The sequence below is a fragment of the Babylonia areolata genome, chromosome 18 (assembly GCF_041734735.1).
Source record: "Babylonia areolata isolate BAREFJ2019XMU chromosome 18, ASM4173473v1, whole genome shotgun sequence".
NCBI lineage: Eukaryota > Metazoa > Mollusca > Gastropoda > Neogastropoda > Buccinidae > Babylonia > Babylonia areolata.
This window is the reverse complement of record NC_134893.1, coordinates 22469337-22489336: the sequence shown is the minus strand read 5'-3', so window position 1 is coordinate 22489336 and position 20000 is coordinate 22469337. Positions and strand designations below refer to the sequence as shown.

General features: G+C 45.6%; 1 protein-coding gene across 1 annotated transcript in view; it reads right to left on the bottom strand.

Annotated features, from left to right (window-relative positions):
• The window catches only part of LOC143292569 (uncharacterized), a 135205-nt gene that overhangs the window by 21209 nt on the left and 93996 nt on the right, over nt 1-20000 (bottom strand). The gene's annotated exons all lie outside the window — the stretch shown is intronic.

Here is a 20000-nt window from a genome sequence, read left to right as displayed (position 1 = left end):
CGTGTGTACCGTACGTAGTGAGGAGGCTGTTAGTTGCATGCCAACACCTGTCTGTCTGTCTTGTCTGTCTGTCTGTCTGTCTCTCTCTCTCTCCCTCTCCCTTCCTCCTTTCACACTTTACTTCCCCTTCTTCCCTCTCTGTCTCTCTATCTTTTCTCCTCCTGTTCACGCTCTCCCATCACCTCTCTCTCTCTCTCTCTCTCTCTCTCTCTCTCTCTCTCTCTCTCTGTCACTCTGTGTGTGTGTGTGTGTGTGTGTCTCTCTGTCTCTCTCTCTGTTTCTGTGTGTGTGTGTGTCTCTCTCTCCGTGTCTCTCTCTCCCTCTCTCTCTCCCTCTCTGTCTCTCCCCTCTCTCTCCCCTCTCTCTCTCTCCCCCTCTCTCTCTCTTTTCCTCGCTGTCACCCATTCCGCTTCTCTCTGTCTCTGCCTGTCTGTCTGTCCGTCTGAGGGCTGGATGTAATTTTTTTTTTTAAGCAGCTGTGCTTACTCCACTACCCTCGTGAAATAAAAATTCGTTTCGTTTCGTTTCGTTTCCCTTTTCTCTCCTTATGTCTCCTACGCTGTTTCCTCTCCTCTTTCTCGGTCTCCTCCCCACCCTTCTCTATCTGTCCCTTTGTCGCTGTCTCTCTGTTTGTCATACCCTCTCCTATCTCTCTCTCTTTCCCTTTACTTTTCTCTCCTTATGTGTCCTCTTCTCTTTCTCTGTTTAACCCTTACTCTGCCAGCCCCGGGCTGTCTCTGTCTGTCTGACTGTCCCCTGTGTGTGTGTGTGTGTGTGTGTGTGTGTGTGTGTGTGTTTGTCTGTCTGTCTGTCTCTCCCTCTCTAGGTTTGTCTGTCTGTCTCTAGGTTGTCTGTCTGTCTGTCTGTCTCTAGGTTGTCTGTCTGTCTGTCTCTCTCTGTCTGTGTCTCTGTCTTTCTGTCTGTCTGTCTCTGTCTGTCTGTCTGTCTCTCTATATCTCTCTCTGTCTCTCTCTCTCTATGTCTCTGTCTGTCTTTCTGTCTGTCTGTCTGTCTCTCTGTATGTCTCTCTATGTCTTTCCGTCTGTCTGTCTCTGTCTGTCTGTCTCTCTTTCTGTGTCTCTGTCTTTCTGTCTGTCTGTCTGTCTGTCTCTCTCCCTCTCTCTCTCTCTCTCTCTCTCTCTCCAGTAAAAGCGGGGAGCAGTGCAGAGAGGCTGACAGACAGTGGACGGTAAGGGAGTGCTGTTGATGTCCACAGTCAGACAGCGGGGTGACGTGGGGTCAGACCAGTGGAAACAGGGTCAAGCTGGAGGACCTGACCACTGAGATATATATACATATATATATATGTCTATGGTCCTGACAGATCTCCGACTGATGATAAAGATATTCATGCTGCTGCTGCTACTGCTGCTGCCGATGTTGAAGATGAAGCTGATGATAAGGATGATGATGATGATAATGATGATGATGATGATGATGATGGTGATGCAGCTGAAGAAGAAGAAGAAGAAGAAGAAGAAGAAGAAGAAGAAGAAGAAGAAGAAGATGATGATGATGATGATGATGATGATGACGCCGACGACGAGGATGATGTTGACGACGACGATGAAGACGACGGTTATGATAATGATGATTACGATGATGATGTTGATGTTGATGATGATGATGGCGATGATGATGCAGCTGATAATGGCTATGATGCTGCTGATGTTTGTGGTGGTGTTGATGTTGTTGGTGATGATGTTGACGCTGCTGCTGATGACGATGATAGGTTTGGGCGATGAGATAGCCACAGCAAGAGACACCCCGTACGTTTGTGGGGAGGGGGTGGAGGGCAAGGAGGAGAAGAATGAGAGAGACAGACAGACACAGACACAGAGAGAGAGAGGGGGGGGGGGGGGAGAGAGAGAGAGAGAGCGTGTGTTTGCATGTGTGTACGTGCGTGTCTGTCTGTCGGTCGGTCTGTGCGTGTCTGCGTGCCAGCTAGCGTGCGCGTTTGCATACATGCATGCATGTGTATATGTATACCTGCACTGCAAAACAAACAGGAGTACATAGGAGAAGGTTAAAAACTCTCTCTACAGCATCTATAATTATTATGTGTGTCTCCTTGAACTGAATGCGCTGCGCATCACACGCGCCTATTTTATTTCTGCATGCAGGTATAATGTATCAACATCACACGGCAGTTTGTTGCAAGGGCTTGCGTGCGGACCGAATCGATTGCAGAGAGAGAGAGAGAGAGAGAGAGAGAGGCAGTGAGTGTATCAGGGTCAAGTCTGACTCGGGTTTGCCTGTCGGCATCACGAGGTGGAGCCGTGATTACGGCATGACAGTAAAGACAGGCACAGTCCGTCACAGGCCACGCCATCTCATCTCATTAGTCCGCGGCTCTGGACGGGAGGGGACGTTGGGGTGGGTGGGTGTCTGTATGTGTGTGTGTGGGGGGGGGGGGAGCAGGGGGGGTGGTAGGTAGGTAGGTCGAGTGCTGACGTGTACGTGTCTTCATGCATGTTGTTCCTTGTTTTATTTCCCTTGTATTGCTTGTCTGAACAGAGAGAGAGAGAGAGAGAGAGGGGTGATGGAGCGAGAGAGTGGGGGACTGAGCGAGAGAGAAAGAGTCGGGGGAGAGAGAGAGAGAGAGATCGAGGGAGAGAGAGGGAGAGATTGAGATAGAGAGAGATGGTAGATAGAGGAGAGCCAGGGAGAGAGAGATGGGGGTAGAGAAAGAGAGAGAGAGGGGAAGGAAAGTGAAGGAGAGAGAGGGGGTGGGGGGGGGGAGATTGAAGGAGAGAGGCAGATAGAGACGAGGGGAGTATGAGAGAAAGAGATAAAGAGAGATAGAGAGAGAGGAGGGAGAGAGATCGGGAGGAGAGAGGCAGAGAGAGAGCGAGAGAGAAAGATGAGGGAGGAAGGGAAGACTAAAAAAAGAGAGGGGGAAGACAGAGATAAAAACAGTTTATTCATATAATAGTTGAATAAATGAGAGGAAAGAGAAAAGCTGTGACAGAGAAAGGTAAATAGACTGAGAGAGTGAGACAGAGACAGAGGACAGACAGACAGAGACAGACAGACAGAAGCAGGAACAGAGAGGTGTTGGTAAGCATCACACAGTGCAATGGCTGTGCAAGTGAGGGACAGTTCAGTTTCCCGTGTTAAATGTGTTGTTCCAATACCCAAGACACCCCCCCCACCCCTTACCGTGCACACTGAAAATATTTTAAACTTCTCTCTCTCTCTCTCTCTCTCTCTCTCTCTCTGTTTCTCTGCATTTTTTACATTTATTTGCTCATTTATCATCATTGTTGTCTTTTTTATTTATTTATGTATTTATTTATTTATTATTATTATTATTATTATTATTATTATTATTATTATTATTATTATTATTATTATTATTATTATTATTTTATTTATCTATTTATTTATTTATTTATTGTACGCTTATAGCTGACTTCATCAAGTTTTTGCGCTTTATACATATTATTATTATTAGTAGTAGTTCTTTTTTTATGTATTTAACTATTATTTATTTACTTTTTTTTCTCAAGGCCTGACTAAGCGCGTTGGGTTACGCTGCTGGTCAGGCATCTGCTTGGCAGATGTGGTGTAAGCGTATATGGATTTGTCCGAACGCAGTGACGCCTCCTTGAACTACTGAAACTGAAACTTCTCGCTATCCACCCCTCACTCTCAATGTTTCATGATTTGAGGAATGGATGTAAAAAAAAAAAAGAGAAAAAAAGAAAAGAAAAAAAGAAGAAAAACATGAAGGTTTATTTCCACTTCCCTATTCAAATAAAAAAAAAATGCTTTACTTATTCCCTCTCTCTGTCTCTGTCTTCTTCTTTTTCTCTCTCTGAATGTTTTAGCCTTTCCCTGTTTTTCCCTGTCTCTGTCTCTATCTCTTTGTGTCTCTTTATCTCTGTCTGTTTGTCTGTCTGTCTCTCTCTCTCTGTCCAAACCTTTTATGCTTCATACCCCACCATGCATCGTTATCATTTCAAAGACACAGATACCACTACGTGTAAGAAACAGGAAGTAAAAAAAAAAAAAAGAAAGAAAAAAGAAAGAAAACAAAGAGAGAGAGAGAGAGAGGGGTGTGGCTGGCCGCCTTGCTCTTTACACTGGGCGCTGTCTGCAGATCTTGTCCGCCCTCTCCCCCCCCCCCCCCCACCCATCCCCCCCCCCCCCCCCCCCCCCCCCCCCCCCTCTCTGTGTGTACTGTAATGGCGGAGCCCACAGGATGATCTGACCAAAACAAGACAGACCACAGCCACATCGTCGTTATCAACACCATCAGCAAGTATATAGTAATAGTTCTTCGTTGCTGTCACTCACACATAGTCCGCACCGACCTCCTGCTGTTTAGAAGTCACTCAAAAGTGGACTGACAGGAGACAGATAGGTGATAGTAGCTGGGGATTAAAAAAAAAAGCAAGGAAAATATATTATAAGGTGAAAGAAAGGGGTGGGTGGAGTAGTGAGGTGGGAGGAGTGGTGTATTATAAATTATTAGGTGGAGGAAAAAGGAGAGAGACAAACCCCTGTTGTGAACTACAGTGAACAATTATCTAAACTGTCTACCCTCTGCAGCGCAACGAACGAGGGAGGGGGAGGAGGGGGTGTGGGGAGGGGGGTGGTGATGTAAATTTTGTGTAAAACAAGTCCCAACCTCCTCCCCCCCCCCCCCCCCCCCGCACACACACACACTCTCTCTAAATATATCTGAGTTGTAGTGCTTATTTCTTCATACCCATTCAAATGGGGATTTGGCCTTGTACTCTCTCTCTCTCTCTCTCTCTCTCTCTCTCCCCTAGGATGGCTATCCCCGACAGCCATATCACTCGAGAAGAGTGCGTTAAACCTGATTGTAACTGAAGAGAACGGTGTGCTTTATCTATGTTTGGGCCTGGCAACAGTTTTCAAAGCCAAGAACCACTGCGGTACCAAAAGTACCAGGCGCAAATTGCAAGAAACAAATGAGGAAGAAGATGAGACGAATAGTTGGACCAGGAACAGCAGCAGCAGCAGCAGTAGAGGTAGCAGTAGCAGCATCAACAGCAGCATCAGTGGTAGAAGTAGCAGCAAAACAGCAACAGTAGCATAATAGTAGTGCAACTGTTCCCGCGCCAATTACATTTCCCATTTTCAATCTCCAGTTCTGTACTTCGACCCGCGTTGAACACCAACTGTCCAGCTCTGTAATGGCCCAACTAATCAACTCGGACAAGCCAGTTACCAAAAGGTTTTTTAGTGCCAATTACCGTTCTCCGTGAATATTGATTGTGTCCCGTTCGTGTTCGCATCACTGAGTTGTGGGTAGCGGTACCACTTCACCATTTCTTCTTCTCCCAGCTTCATCATCCTGATGGCTTTGACAACTCCGGAAACTACCGAACACAACCGATCTGCAGGATGTCGTTTCGCCGACTGTTACCGAAGTCATCCATTCCGATTTCGCTTCATCTAAGTCATCCATTCCGATTTCGCTTTATCTTCATTTGGTAGAAGGTGTGGGGTTTGTATTGATGAGTGTAGCAATACAAACACAGCACAAGGCAGCGCAGCACAACACAGCAAAGTACAAACAAAACACGGCACAGCACGGCAAAATACAAGTACAGTACATACAACAAGATAAAAGCACAGCACAGCACTGTACAATACAGTCACAAGCACACCCCCAATACAGCGCAGGACAATAAAACACAGCAAAGTACAAACACAACACAGCACAGCACAGCACAGCAAAGTACAAACACAGCACAGCACAGTACAGCACAGCACAGCCTTGGGGTCACAATTATGGCATTGTTATGTGCAACCTTTTTTCTTTTTTTTTTTTTTTTTCTCCCGTGTGTCACAACATATTTCTCTGTGTAAAAATCGGGATTGCTTTTTCTTACTTCTATTCCCCATGGAGAGCGAATCGCCACAGTACAACGCCGCCCTTTTTTCTTCTTTCTCCCCCCCCCCCCCCCCCCCCCCCCACGCCCCTCCACTCCCCCCACCCCCCACTTTTTCTTCTCCTCTCTGCACGTTTATTTGCTTTACCATCATGAAAAGCCCACTACGGTGTGGGTGTGGGTGTGGGTGGTACCGTAGTATGACAGCAGGATGATAATCTGGTTATCATGGGCGGTAGGTAGGTCTAAGACCTGTCGTCTGGCAGAAAGGGGGATGGGGGGTGGGGCGTGGGGGGTGGGGGGTGGGAGGGAGATGAAGTATCCGATTGTCTGGCAGAACGGATGGGAGATAAAGTATCTGATTAACCTTCTACCCCTTTCCTTTCTTTTTCTCCTTCGTTTTATTTTTTTGCGATGATTGGTAGTGGTGGTGGTGGTGGTGATGGTGGTGGTTGTGGTGATGGTGGTGGTGGTGGTGGTGGTGGTGGTGGTGGTGGTGATGGCGGAAGCACTGAGTGGCAGAAGTGAGTGGTGTGTGTATACCGGAAGGAGGAAGTGAATTGTTGGGTGGGAAAGGAAGGGCAAGGAAATGGCCGAAGAAGGGAGAGTGGGGAGGGTGCGTAGTGTGGATGGGTGGTGGAGGTGGTGGTGGGGAGTTGGACAGATAAGTACTACGGTTGAGCGTTGTGAATGTCTTTATGGTAGACAGTCACAGAGACAGGGGAGAGAGAGAGAGAGAGAGAGAGAGAGAGAGAGAGAGAGAGAGAGAGAGACAGAGAGACAGAGAGAGAGAGAGAGAGGGAGACAGACAGACAGACAGACGACAGACAGAGACAGAGAGACCATGAAGAATAAAAAGGAAGAGATGACTGACATCAGTTACAGATAATGCGAATGTGTTAGAAAAGAGGAGGGGTGAGAGGGGGACTCTTCCCGTGTTTACTTCTTCCTCGCCCCCAACGCCCCCCCCCCCCCCCCCCCCCCCCCCCCCCCCCCCCCCCCCCCGGCACCCCCGCCCCCTCCACATCCTCACCCATTCCTTCCGGAAATAGAAACTTCAAAAGTTTCACCCGATCGCTATCTCAGAAGAAAAAAAAAGAGAAAAGAAAGACTGCCGGACACAGCCCAAATCAACCTCCAACAGAACTCTTTTCCATCGTCTAAAGAGGCTGAGGTAGAGGCGGAGGAGGAGGAAGGTGAGGAGGAGAGGGATAGGGGAGGGGAGGAAACGAGAATACCCCTCTCATCCCGCCATCCCCAACGAGGTAGTAGTAGAGCAGTAGTAGTAAAGTCTGTGACTCCGACCTACTTGAGCAAGTAGGACCTGACCTCCAAGCCTCGGGGCGTGGCGCGTGATGTCTTGAATCAAACCTCTGTCCGGGAAAACCCGATTCAGTCACACAAACAACGTGGTCAGCAGAATCGAAGCTAGACGACTACCACCTTGGCTATAAACATTCTCCTCGACGTCTGGGAAGAGAGTGAGTAGAAAGGAGGGAAGAAAAAAGCGGGACTGAACTGGATTGAAACCATCACGAATTTCACTTTCTTTTTTGGGGGGTGTGGTGTGGTGGGTAAAGGTGTTTTGAAAGACCGTAGTAAACTATCTACATGACCGCAGGGGTAAAACGGTGAGCGTGGCGTGTTGTTGTTTCTGTCACGAACGATTGCACTCTTCACTTGTAGAGCTCGGAACTCAGGGAGCGAGAGAGAGGAAGGAAGAGAGAGAGACAGAGAGAGACAGAGAGACACATAAAGACACAGAGAGAGACAGAGAGACAGAGACAGAGAGAGAGGCAGAGACAGAGGGAGAGACAGAGAGAGATAGACAGAGACAGAGAGACAGACAGAGAGAGAGACAGTGAGAGAGATACAGAGACAGACAGACAGAGATAGAGAGACAGAGAGAGACAGAGAAAGAGACAGACAGAGAAAGAGACAGACGGACAGAGACAGAGAGAGGCAGACACAGAGAGACAGAGACAGAGAGGGAGAAGGGTATACATGCAGATTTTGGCCATGACTGTGTGTTTCGGTTTTCTTCTCATCCCTCCATCTTCTTTTTTTTAGGGGGGGAGTGGGGGTGGGGAGGTGGGGGGTCGAGGGTGGATGGGGCGGTGCTGTGTGGATTGTGAGGTGGTGGAAGGGGCGGGAAGGTGGGAATCCACCACTCACATGGAGAAAATAACATTCTGGTGTGTGGCACTTGCTGAGCAAAACAAAAAACAAAAAAACAAAAAACCTCAAAAAAAAAAAAAGAAAGTTTGAGCAGTTTCAAGATGCAGTTGTTGAGTTTCATATGCGTAGCGTTTTACACTACCCCGTAAACAACAGACAACAGCTGCCACAGGTGATGATGGTGAAGAGCTGTTTCAGGCTGAACGCGAAACACTTGTGTGCATGTATGGCGTTAATAGGAATAGAGAAGGGAAGGATGAACGGAAACCGTGTTCTTAAATACACGCTTTACATATATAATAACGCATTGACTGCATTAAGAAAAGAAAAGAGAGAGGGGGGCAAGGGGAGAGAGGGGGGGAGAGAAAGAGAGAGAGAGAGAGATTCAGATGGTTTATTCATATAGGCCAAAGCCCCATCTGAATCATCTGAGAGAGAGAGAGAGAGAGAGAGAGAGAGAGAGAGAGAGAGCTCAGAACCGGAACTCGGAACTCAGAAAGTTTAATGTACATCAGCGTTGAGCCACAATACAATGGGGAAGGGTGGGTCGGTGGGTTTGCATGCAACATTGTGTTATCCATAGCAACAATAGCAACAACAACAGCAACAAAAAGCAAGCACAAATTGAAAGAATATATATACGTAATTAATGTACCCATCATATAGAAATTATTTGAAGAGAGAGAGAGAGAGAGAGAGAGAGAGAGAGAGAACGCTAATGGGCATACGTATGGGTTCATCTAAGGTGTGTTACCGCGTTTTTTGGGTATAGAGCTTTTCCTGCTCCTTTATTCATTTATTTATTTATTTATTTATTTATTTATTATTTATTTATTTATTTATCTATTCGTTCGTTTACTTATTCACTTATCAATATTTCTCATGTTTTTTCTTCGGAGACATACAAAGAAAGAGAGAAAGAGACAGAGACAGAGGCAGAGAAAGAGACACAGAAAGACAGACCGAGGGAGAGAAGAGAGACAGACAGACAGACAGACAGACAAACAGAGAGTCACAAACCGAGAGACAGACAGAGGGTTAGAAAAGGGGAAGTGGTGCAGAGAGAAAAAGAGACAGAGACAGAGTGACAAAACAAACAGGCAGAGAAGATGGAGACAGGAATACAACAAGACTGAGAGACACAGAGAGTGAGAGAGAAACAGAGAATGACATAGGTAGACAGAAACACATAAACACACACACAGATTCACTCAGAGACAGAACAGCTAACTGACTCCAAACACAAAGACCACGCCCCCCAATTTAAGCCCCGTTAATAAGGAGGCCCACACACTCACTAGCGCAAGCGTACACAATCAGCCCCAAACGAACCAGAGCCCGTAAAATAATATTACACTTAAAAAAAAAAAAGAAAGAAAAAGAAAAAAGAAGACACAAGGAAACCACCCCCGCCCGTGGCCCTCCTACACAGCCCCCCTCACCGTACCCCAGCCACCACTCTTCCCTCGCACCCCTCACGCCCCTCCCCCCCTAGCCCCTCAACCAACCATTTGAAGAACGACACCTCTGGGAGTCATGAACCGTCACTGCTAATGATGATGATGGTGGTGGTGGTGGTGGTGGCAAGAGCGATATCAATTAACGGCAGAACTAACCTAACCTCAACAACAGCCATGGCAATATAAATGAAGAATCGAACCTCAACCGACGCGACGTGCTCGTAAATCACACGATTTTTCCCAGAGGTGGACACAGCTGGTTCAGCCACGTCTCCCCCCCCCCCCCCCCCCCCCCCCCCGGGCCCCCCCTCTCTCTCTCTCTCATTGTTTTATCTATTTGTTTATATATTTATCCATTTCATTACTTGCCGCAGCCGCATTCGCTTCATTGTCAATCCCATCCATAAGTTATATATATATATATTCATTAAATCTTTTTTTCCTTAAAAAAAAGAAAAAAAAGTAAGCCATTGCTTCAGTATGCTCAGTAGTTTCAGAGTTTCCCAGTGTTTGATGAATGTTACATTGGCCGTGATAACGTGTATGTGATGTCGTTTACTTCATCTGCATGGGAAGTCAAGCGGGAGTTCATTTCTTGCAGTTCCTGTAGCCGTAAGCGTGATGGAAATAGGCCTGATAACATCTCGCAGCTGGGTTTATCAGGGTGGGTTGTAATCTTTGTTTGTTTGTCCGTTCGTTCGTTTGTGGGCCATCTTTCTGCAGGGTTTACTGTGGTGAAATAATCTTGTTTATTTCTTTGTTTGTATATTTGTTTGTTTTTTGTTGTTGTGTTCTTTTTCCTGTGTATTTCTTCCCTTCAGTATGTAATAGGCTCGTTTGCAATAATCTGCGATGTCTGATCGAATATAGAAGAAAAAAAAAGCCAGATGTGTTTTACTTCCGGTTTGTTTTGGTGTGTTGCCTTTGATATTCCTTGTGTCGATAATTGTTTAGCTTTGTTTTTTTCTGTTTCTTTTCTTCTTTCCTTTCTTTTTATTTTCTTTCTTTTTCTTTTGGATATCCTATCGTCGTAGCATTGATAATCAAATTGAGTTGTTATATGTGTCGCCTGAATCAGTCTGAAATTAGGGTTTCCCAATGGGCAATAAATACAGATGAGCTGTATTAGATTATTCAGTTCTTCTGAAATCAAGCGCACGCACAGAGAGAGAAAGAGGGGGAAGAGACAGAGAGAGAGAGAGAGAAAGACAGGCGGGCAGAGATATGGTGACAAAGACAGACAGACGAACAGAGATGGAGTGAAAGACACGGGCCAATTAAACCATCTCTCTCTCTCTCTCTGTGTCCATGTGCCAGAGTGCCGACGACCATGAATGTTTCAAGAGAGGATCGAACACGGACCTCGTTAATTAGCAGATGACCCATTTCTTTGCCGTCATTTCCTGGTTTATGGGAAGACAATGAATGGTACCACTGACCATCTGCCACGCCCTTTGCAATTATACAAGGGAATGGATACAGAGGAGGTACCAACGGACATCAACTTACACTTGCTGCATGCTTTCTTGGTGAAAAAACAACAACAAACAAACACAAAACAGGTTCGGCATTTTGGGTGTCAATAGATATAATTTTAATGAGAATTCTTGATTCTGATTTTGTGTGTTGTGCTTTAAGGTTCAGGGGAGGAGTTAATCAAAAGATGGATATTGTCGATTCTGATATTGTCTGTTGCTTGTATACTGGAGAAAGAATAAACAAGAGAGAGAGAGAGAGAGAGAGAGAGAGGGGGGGGGGTGAGCAGAGGAAGCTAGAAAAATAATGAAAAAGCTTTTTCTTGTTCTTTCTATTTGATTTGGCAACTATATTTATAAACGATGTTATTTTGGACTGGTGGTTTGGATTTTTATGTGTGTGATTTCTCCTCTGATAATTTTAATCACATGTAGTCAATATTCTAATAGATTCAATGCTCAGTGCTGATATATCGAGGGAATTTAGGAAAAGTGACATGCTCTTATTTGGTTAGCAACTTTTTATGTCGGCGAGTCTTGTTTTCGAATTGCCTCCCTTTCATAGTTCGTGTTTTCAATCTTTTTTCCCTTTCATAGTTTGTCAATGTAAGAAAAGATTCCACGATTGAGTTACGATTTGTATACAGAATATATGGGATATGTTAAACCTGAAAAAAGAGGTTGGATAATAGACATATACATACAACAGAAGAAAACAAACATACATACACACACAAACAAACACATGAAAAATCAAACAAACAAAATCTAAAATATTTTGATAACGACTTATACAACAGAAAGTGTCAAATCAAATGTTTGAAGTAACAATACAAAACGTATGTACTTTTTTTATAAATTTCTGTATGAAATAACGTAAAAGTATATGCGTTTCTTTTTTTTTCCTGACCCCGAAATAACATAAAGGTATGTGCATTTCTTTTTTCCTGACCTCGAAATGACATAAAGGTATGTGCGTTTCTTTTCTTCTGACTTTCGAAATAACATAAAGCTTTGTGCGTTTCTTTTTTTTTTTTCTTTTTTTTTTATTCTATGCGAGGAATTTTCTTCCTCTTCTTCTTCTTCTTCTTCTTCCGTGTAACTTCATCGTTTGGCTGGTAAGTAGTTTGGGAGGGGTTAATGAGCTCATGTCATGGTTCCAACGTAAGTGATGGTGGTGGGGGCCGGAGGGGGGGGGGGGTGGGAGGGGGTGCGAGGGGGAGGAGAGGGGGGAGAGAGAAAATGCCGCATTCCGAACGCGTCATTCCGACACGTAAGTTGTTTCTCCAAACACCCCTCCCCCCCCCCCCCCCCCCACACACACACCACCTCCTCCCCACAACTGCCAGTCCAGTGGTCAAGGATTTCTTCTGAAGGGCAGTGGAAATCCAGTTTGCTGACTGTTCTCAGCCCACGCTTTTTTGTTGTTGTTGTTGTTTTGTTTTTCCTTCTGGTATATATACACTGCAAGGTGCGCTAAGGAACCCTGGATGTTTTAACTCTCTCCATACGAACGGCGAAAGAGACGACGTTAACAGCGTTTCACCCCAATTACCATCATCAAAATATTGCAAGCGGAAGGCTCTTATACTGAAGAGGTGAATGTTGACAAAGACTACCACAATTCTGACGACGGAAGCTAAAGGTTGGGTCATTCAGACACCCACTGGACATCCGAGGGGTCTGTGTAGAGGAGAAGAGAGGACTGGCCGTACCGAGTGAGTTAAAAGTAAAAGGTCATCTTTACCGGTTTTTTTTAGGGAAACGCAATTCTAATGGTTATTGGGTTTTTTCGTTTTTATAAAAGATCACTGTATCGCAATTGTAAGTGTCATGACATCGAGTTTTGGTTGATGTCTTGATACTGTTGCTTGCTGATGAAGGAAAGAAATTGTGTATGGCTTGGTCAAACAAGCTGTAGATTGGTCTGAAATCAATTTGTGTGGGGAAAACATTTGTGGTTTAGGCGCTGAGGTGAATAGCTGTACACGAAGCAATGTACTGTGAAGTAAAAGAAAATTATTGTTATTCCACTCTGAGCGGAGGCGTTGGTTACAGAAGGGACCGATCGACAGATAGACCTTGGGATCGAAACTGTCAGGAAACACGTGACAATCTCAGAGAGAATGCCAGTCCTTGATGTTGGCAATGTCAAGCGGTAGGAAAGTTTCTCTTGGCGTGTGGTACGTTCAGTGTTCTCCTCGAGTTTCGATAATATATAATTCCTTGGAATCGTTTCTTTTGAATGAAATTCACAAATTTCCGATTTTCCTTCTTAATTAGCTTTTGAGGACACTGGTCTGGAAGACGAGAATTCGAACGGTGGAAGTACAACATGTAAGTACTCTTTTCACTGTATTATTTGCCCGTTAACTAATCCTGGGTTCTGAGCATGTTACATGATCCCGAGTGTTTGTTTTTGGGGACTATGTTGTTGGGCTTGTAGAGCTGTAAGACTGGTCCACGTGAAAGATACCAAACAAGGAATGATCTTCGGATGAACTGAACGAAGGTAACGAGACAAATCGATTTTATTTGATATGGACAAAGCTTTACGAACATTGTTAAAGCACTAACATCAGTCTGTTGATTCTTGAGTGTATACATTTGATCCATATAGAATGGCGCTGCGTATCCCACTGTGGTCATCCAGTCCTCGTGGCCAGAAAGCGTGGATTGCTTGCTTCACGTTGTTTTGTCACAGGGATGCTCACGCTGTGTCCACTCCCTCAATGGGCACTGTCCAAAGAAAACAAGGAGCTACTCTCTTCCTTCTGGGTGGCCAGGTTTGGATGGACGCTTGACTTAACTGGACACTCAATGGCCGGCCCTTGTTTGTAAGGAGGAGGAGGGGAGGGGGCTCGAGTGTACTTTTGTTTGCGTTACATGGACTCCTGAGGTGTTCGAGTGCTTGAAGGTATGTCCTGGACGTCCACAGTCACAGTAGTATAAACAGAACATGCCTTGTTGTTTTACTGGGAGGAAAATGTATACCATGCCACTGTTTGCATTTTTGTGTTCGGACGACACGGGAGTGCTTTAAATGTGTTAGCGAGATAGTTGTATCGTGTTGAATCGTCGGTCATTCCTAAAGGGTGTCCTTTCTGAAGAAACAGTTGGTCGCTTTTGGACTTTTCTTTAGGGAGGCGTATAATCCTTTCTTACTACATACACTTTACACGTGTGTGTGTGTGTGTGTGTGTGTGTGTGTGTGTGTGTGTGTGTGTGTGTGTGTGTGACTGAATGACAGGAAACAAATGAAGGAAGCCTGTTGTGCAAATATGTGTAAAGCGCTCTGAGCTTGGTCACTGACTAAGGATAAGCGCTCTATAGGCCTAAGTGTCCACGAATATCATTATCATCATCACCATCCTCACCACCCTTCTCTCCCTGCCTCCCTCCCATACTCTCCTTCACAGCCACCCCTACCACCCATACCCTCTACCCTCCTCCCTCCCCATCTCGGTCTCTCTCTCTCTTTCCCTTCAAAAACATGACGCAACAACAACAACCAGAACGACAACAACAATTGCGAAGACGGCACGTGCCCGCACCATACAGTGCACCTGTTGACAGCGGCCTGCGTGATGCAGGCTGAGTGGCGTTCGTCGTCGGCCTCTTCCGCTGTGGGTAAACATGTGATGGGAGACTTTTTTTGCTGCTTTCTGGTCCGTAAATTATACATTCCTGACCCCACCCCTTTGATACGACAAAGAAAGACTCACTCTGTTGTTGGTGTCGAAAGGACATTCTTGTTTCAAGAGTGTTCGTTGCTTTATGGTCCTTACTAGAAAAAAAACACAAAAAAAACAAACAAACAAAAAAACTCCCCAATCTCTTCGTATTAACAAATTAATAAAGACTCACTCTGTAATTCTTTCGGGTTGAAAAAAAAAAAATCCAGGACATTCATGGTTCAAGACTGTTTGTTGCTTCATAGTCCCTATATATGATTACAACCCTACCATTTCCTCTCTCCCCACCATTCGTTTTAACAAATAAAGATATATCCTGTAATTCTCTCGGATTCTAAAAGCCTGGATATATATAATAATAATAATAATAATATTTATATAGCGCTCAATCTTGTGTAGAGACAAATCTAAGCGCTTTCGCACCAGTCATTAGCACGCATGCACAACTCTGAAACTGAAGAAACTGAAGACAAGGAAGAGGCAAGGGAAGGGAGGCTATCTTGCGAAAAGGTTTAATACTGACTTAATACTGACTTAACCAGCAGCTGGTTATCGCACGCTCTACCGTAAATCTTCCAGGGAGCCTTTGTATAGGTTAGAACTCTAATCAAAACTCCTACTTACAAGTAAGTCTCGTTTAAACTGTCCAATATACCTCATGAAAGAGATCGACTGTTCACAGTCAGAAGACACCTCCTTCCCCACCCCCCCCTCTCCAAATTCAACCTCCGCCTTCCGAGCCTCCGAAATACCCTGTGCTGCCCGTTTTGATATATATATATATATATATATATATATGTGTGTGTGTGTGTGTGTGTGTGTGTGTGTGTGTGTGTGTGTGTGTGTGTGTCTGAAATCAATCACAAAGTTAAAACGAAACATTTTTGTTAGCAGGATGAATTATGATAATGTATTTTTAGGGACCGAAAAAAATTAATTCGGGTGCTTCCGTGGAATATATTCCGCGGGGAAGAGGGGGGGGGGGGGGGCAGGGAGTGGGAGAAGTAGTGGGTGTGGGTGATGGGAGGGGGAGGTTTACACACACACACACACACACACGGGATCAGACAATAGAGCGACGAACACACAGCTTTGCCATGCGCGCGCCGCCAACAAAAAGTGCATGCATGCAAGTCCGACTGGGAGTCACAACTTGCTGCGGGTTATTGTGCTGGGATGCTGTCGTTTTGCCGAGCGGAAGAGGACGACGACAAACAGCACTCAGCATGCAGCACGTGCAACACGAAGCACACAGGTCCACGTGCTGGTGAGGGTGAGTGTGATGATGGTTGTGGTGGTTGCTATGTTCTGTCTGAATCACTGCCTACTCCGCCGTGTTTTGCCATTAATTTGGGTCACATGCACATGCGGTGCATCCTAGCTAGTGCATGGAGAAAGTGGTGTTGGTGTTGTGTTGCACTTACTGTCTTGATCCCCCCCCCCCCCCCCCCCCCGTGTAAAACCACCCCCACGGAGCTTTCCAGGGAAGCACCGTGAATGTGTGTGTCCGGTCTTTCTACCGCCTGTTCACAGAAGTTTTGTTTCTTTTCTGTGCTTGATTACAGACATGCATACAGGAACAAAAAAAATCTAGGCAACAGGAGATACATCAGGGTGGGGTGGGGGTGGGGGAGGGGCGGGATGTCCTCTTGTGGACCGTAGAACACCATCGGGAAGGATACCTATGGACCAGGAAGCTGCAAAACTCGCCGCTCACACATCTGTATGAACTTTCCGTGAGGGAAAAAAAAGGGGGAGAGAGAGACAGACACAGACATTGGGCATCCAGGGTCCAAACTCGCAATGATGGTTAATCTCCAAATACACGCCTCTCTCTCTCTCTCTCTCTCTCTCTCTCTCTCTCTGTCCTTATGCATGAATACCTTTTCCCTTCATTTATGTGTGTGTTATTTGTAATAGATATAGATTAGCAAGGACAGATTGGAAGAATAGGCTATGCCTAAAATCTTAACCCTTGAATATAAACGTTTTGAGTTCTGAGTTTTCTCTCTCTCTTTCTTTTTCTCCTCTCTCTCTCTCTCCTCTCTCTCTCTGTTTCTCTTTCCCTCCTTTCCACTCCCCCCCCCGTCTCCCCCCCCCCTCTCTCTCTCTCTCCTCATCATGGCTAAGCCGCTGACTCCAGTATATATCCTTTCTTGTTGTTGACCACATGATGAACTCTCTCAGTGACCAAACCCCCTAATGGAACCTTCAACGGTTAGCTACCCAACAGGGTGGTTAGCGTAACACATCCAGCAAGGTAATAAGTAGATAGGTAGTGGCAGGTACATCAAAGGGAACACGGCGGTCAGGCCCCATGGCATGGCTAACGGGACAGGTCAACAGAGAGCCGTTGGCTGGTAAATGGAGCGGCTAAGTCCACGTCATAATAATGATTCAAGCGGTGTGATGTCGAACGTCAAGGGTTTGTCAGCGCTAACCCAGCTGTTGAAGCGAAGGTTGAGAGAAGAAGAAGAAGAAAAAAAAAAAAAAAAAAGTGGCGTAATTGTCCGATCTCGGATTTTAACCGGTGAATTGACTGTATTGTTGCCGATCATTCGGGGGATTTTCGTAAGTGATAGACTGAGAGAGAGAGAGAGAGAGAGAGAGAGAGAGAGAGAGAGGGAGGGAGGGAGGGAGAAACAGACAGACAGAGAGAGAGAACTCTCTTTGAATTCTGAAATCTTTTATGTCAATAACTTCACTGCCCCCATGACATGGGAGTACAGGACACAACATGTTGCAACAAAAAAACAAGAGTGAAAACCAAAAATTACTAAAAAATATATCGTAATAATAAACTGCATCTCGACCGTCTATTTTCGAGCGAGATACAGACAGACAGACAGACGGACGGACGGACAGAGAGAGTGAGAGAGACCGAAAGAGAGAGGTGGTACGGAAATACGGATGGAAGCATGGACAGACCAAGACAGGCACACACAGAGACTTGGAGACACAGGAAGAAACTGTATTTGAGTACCAACATATCTCAAACGAAAGGCTTTCTGCATAGCTGTCACTATAGATAGCACGGGCCTAACATGCAGACAGAAGAGATAACGTATACACCAATAAAAGTGACAAGGGTCGTTAACTATTGCAGTCCGTAAAGGAGATAAAGAAGCAGGCCTAGATGGTCAAACCGGGGCTGTAAACTGCTTGGTAAGAGATTGACGCATCTGTATAAATAGTGTCGCCAAAAACATGTTCAATTCAAGAGAAGGAAAAAAAAAGAACGAAACAAAAAATTCAGAGGAACTTCATGACAGTATAGGATCAACAGTACAATCTGTGTGTAATGATGAAACTTCGACCAGAAACGCTGAGCTTATAAATTATCTTACTGTTCCATGTGATACAAATATCATCATCAGCAGCAGCAGCAGCATGACATCATCATTATTATCATCATCATCTTATTCTTCTTTTGCTTCTACTTCATGCGAAGTGTTTGATCTGCTAAATACAATATTTTATGAAATAATTTGAGCCACAAGCGTCGACCTTGATATCACTACACACACACACACACGCACGCACACACACACACATACACGCGCGCGGGCGCATCAGTGCTGGAAGACTGAAATAGATGTGGATCCTTTGAACAAAATGATATGGAAAGGAGAGTCTTCATTACGCAGGCACAGCTTGAAACGCAAATGGATGTAGGTACGTTGAATAACGATCATTATGGAAAAATGGGTGTCTTAATTACACGTAAAGACTGCTTGAAAACGACATTATTTTTTTCCCCGACTAATAATCCCAAAGACGACACTGTATCACCAAGCAACAGAAAACGACATTATCTTATTATCTTTTTGCGACCAATAATCCCCAGACGACATTGTTTCCACCAAGCACCAGCGGATTCACCGACACCTACAGGGGAAAAAAAACAACAAAAAAACACACACAAAAACGGGCCATTGTTTGCCGCGTCAGTCTGTGTGTGAACTGACCATTGAAAACGACGCACCACCACTCTCCCTACCTCCCCCCCCCCCCCCCCGCCCCCACGCCCTCACCCCCCCCCCCCCCCCCCCCCCCCCCCCCCCCCACACACACACAAGCTCGCGGAATGAACGTGGTGTATCCTCATGTGTGGCAGAACAGTGACCTCTGCCCGATAACCTTTTATCTCCGACCTGTGTTCCGCGAGCCCTCCGATGGCCCTTGCGGTCAGCTCAGCTATAAACCAAACCGACTTGATTCGAGAGAAACGGGCTGTTGTTGGTGGTGGTGTTGTTTGTAGGGTCTCTCTTCTCGCTACTACTACTACTATACGGCTGAAATGTGGAAAGAGACAATTGAGATGACGTGCAGACTGTTGTCTTGTGTGTGTGTGTGTGTGTGTGTGTGTGTGTGTGTGTGTGCGTGTGTGTGTGTGTGTGCGTGTGTGTGTGTGTGTGTGTGCGTGCGTGTGTGTGTGTGTGTGTGTGTGTGTGTGTGCGTGCGTGCGTGCGTGTGTGTGTGTGTGTGCTGTGTATGCATGACAAAGAGAAGGACAGAGAGATTAGAGAGAGAAAGAGAGAGGCAGAGAGTGAGAGAGAGAAAGAGAGAGGGGGGCGACGAAAAAGAATGAATGAATAAATGAATAAATGATTGAATGAATGAATGAAATGGGGTGCCATCGACCGAAATGCGGACAGAAAAAGAAGTGGTTGAGCAATTGTAACAGCAGCAGCTGTTCAACACCCAGCAAGGCACATAATATAGCATCATTACTTGTGACGGCAAGTAGCAGTGGGAACAGATAAGAACGCAGTCCATAAACTGGGCGATGACGACGATGATGATAATAAACAAGGAAGCGGAAGAAGACGAAGAGGATCTCTCTCTCTCTCTCTCTCTCTCTCTCTCTCTCTCTCTCTCACGCACACACACACACACACACACACACACACACACACACACACACACACACACACACACACACACACACACACACACACACACACACACACTCACAACAACAACAACAACAAACACACACAAAACAACAACAAAAATACCACTCACTCACTCAAACAAACGTACGCATACACATGACCACACACACACACACACACACACACACACACACACACCACGAGCCACAACTGAAAATGCTACAACCACGCAGTCTCTTCCACGTGCATCCAAAAGACACCAAAACCGCCAACCAACGCAGGCAGATTCCCCACTTTTTAACAGGCTTCAATGCACGTAGTACACCCGAGGGAGCTATGCCAGCAATGTCCGTACGGATGTTTGCCTCGATTGTTTGGATATATCTACACACACAGGGCTTTAAAGGCGCCTCTCGAAAAGAGC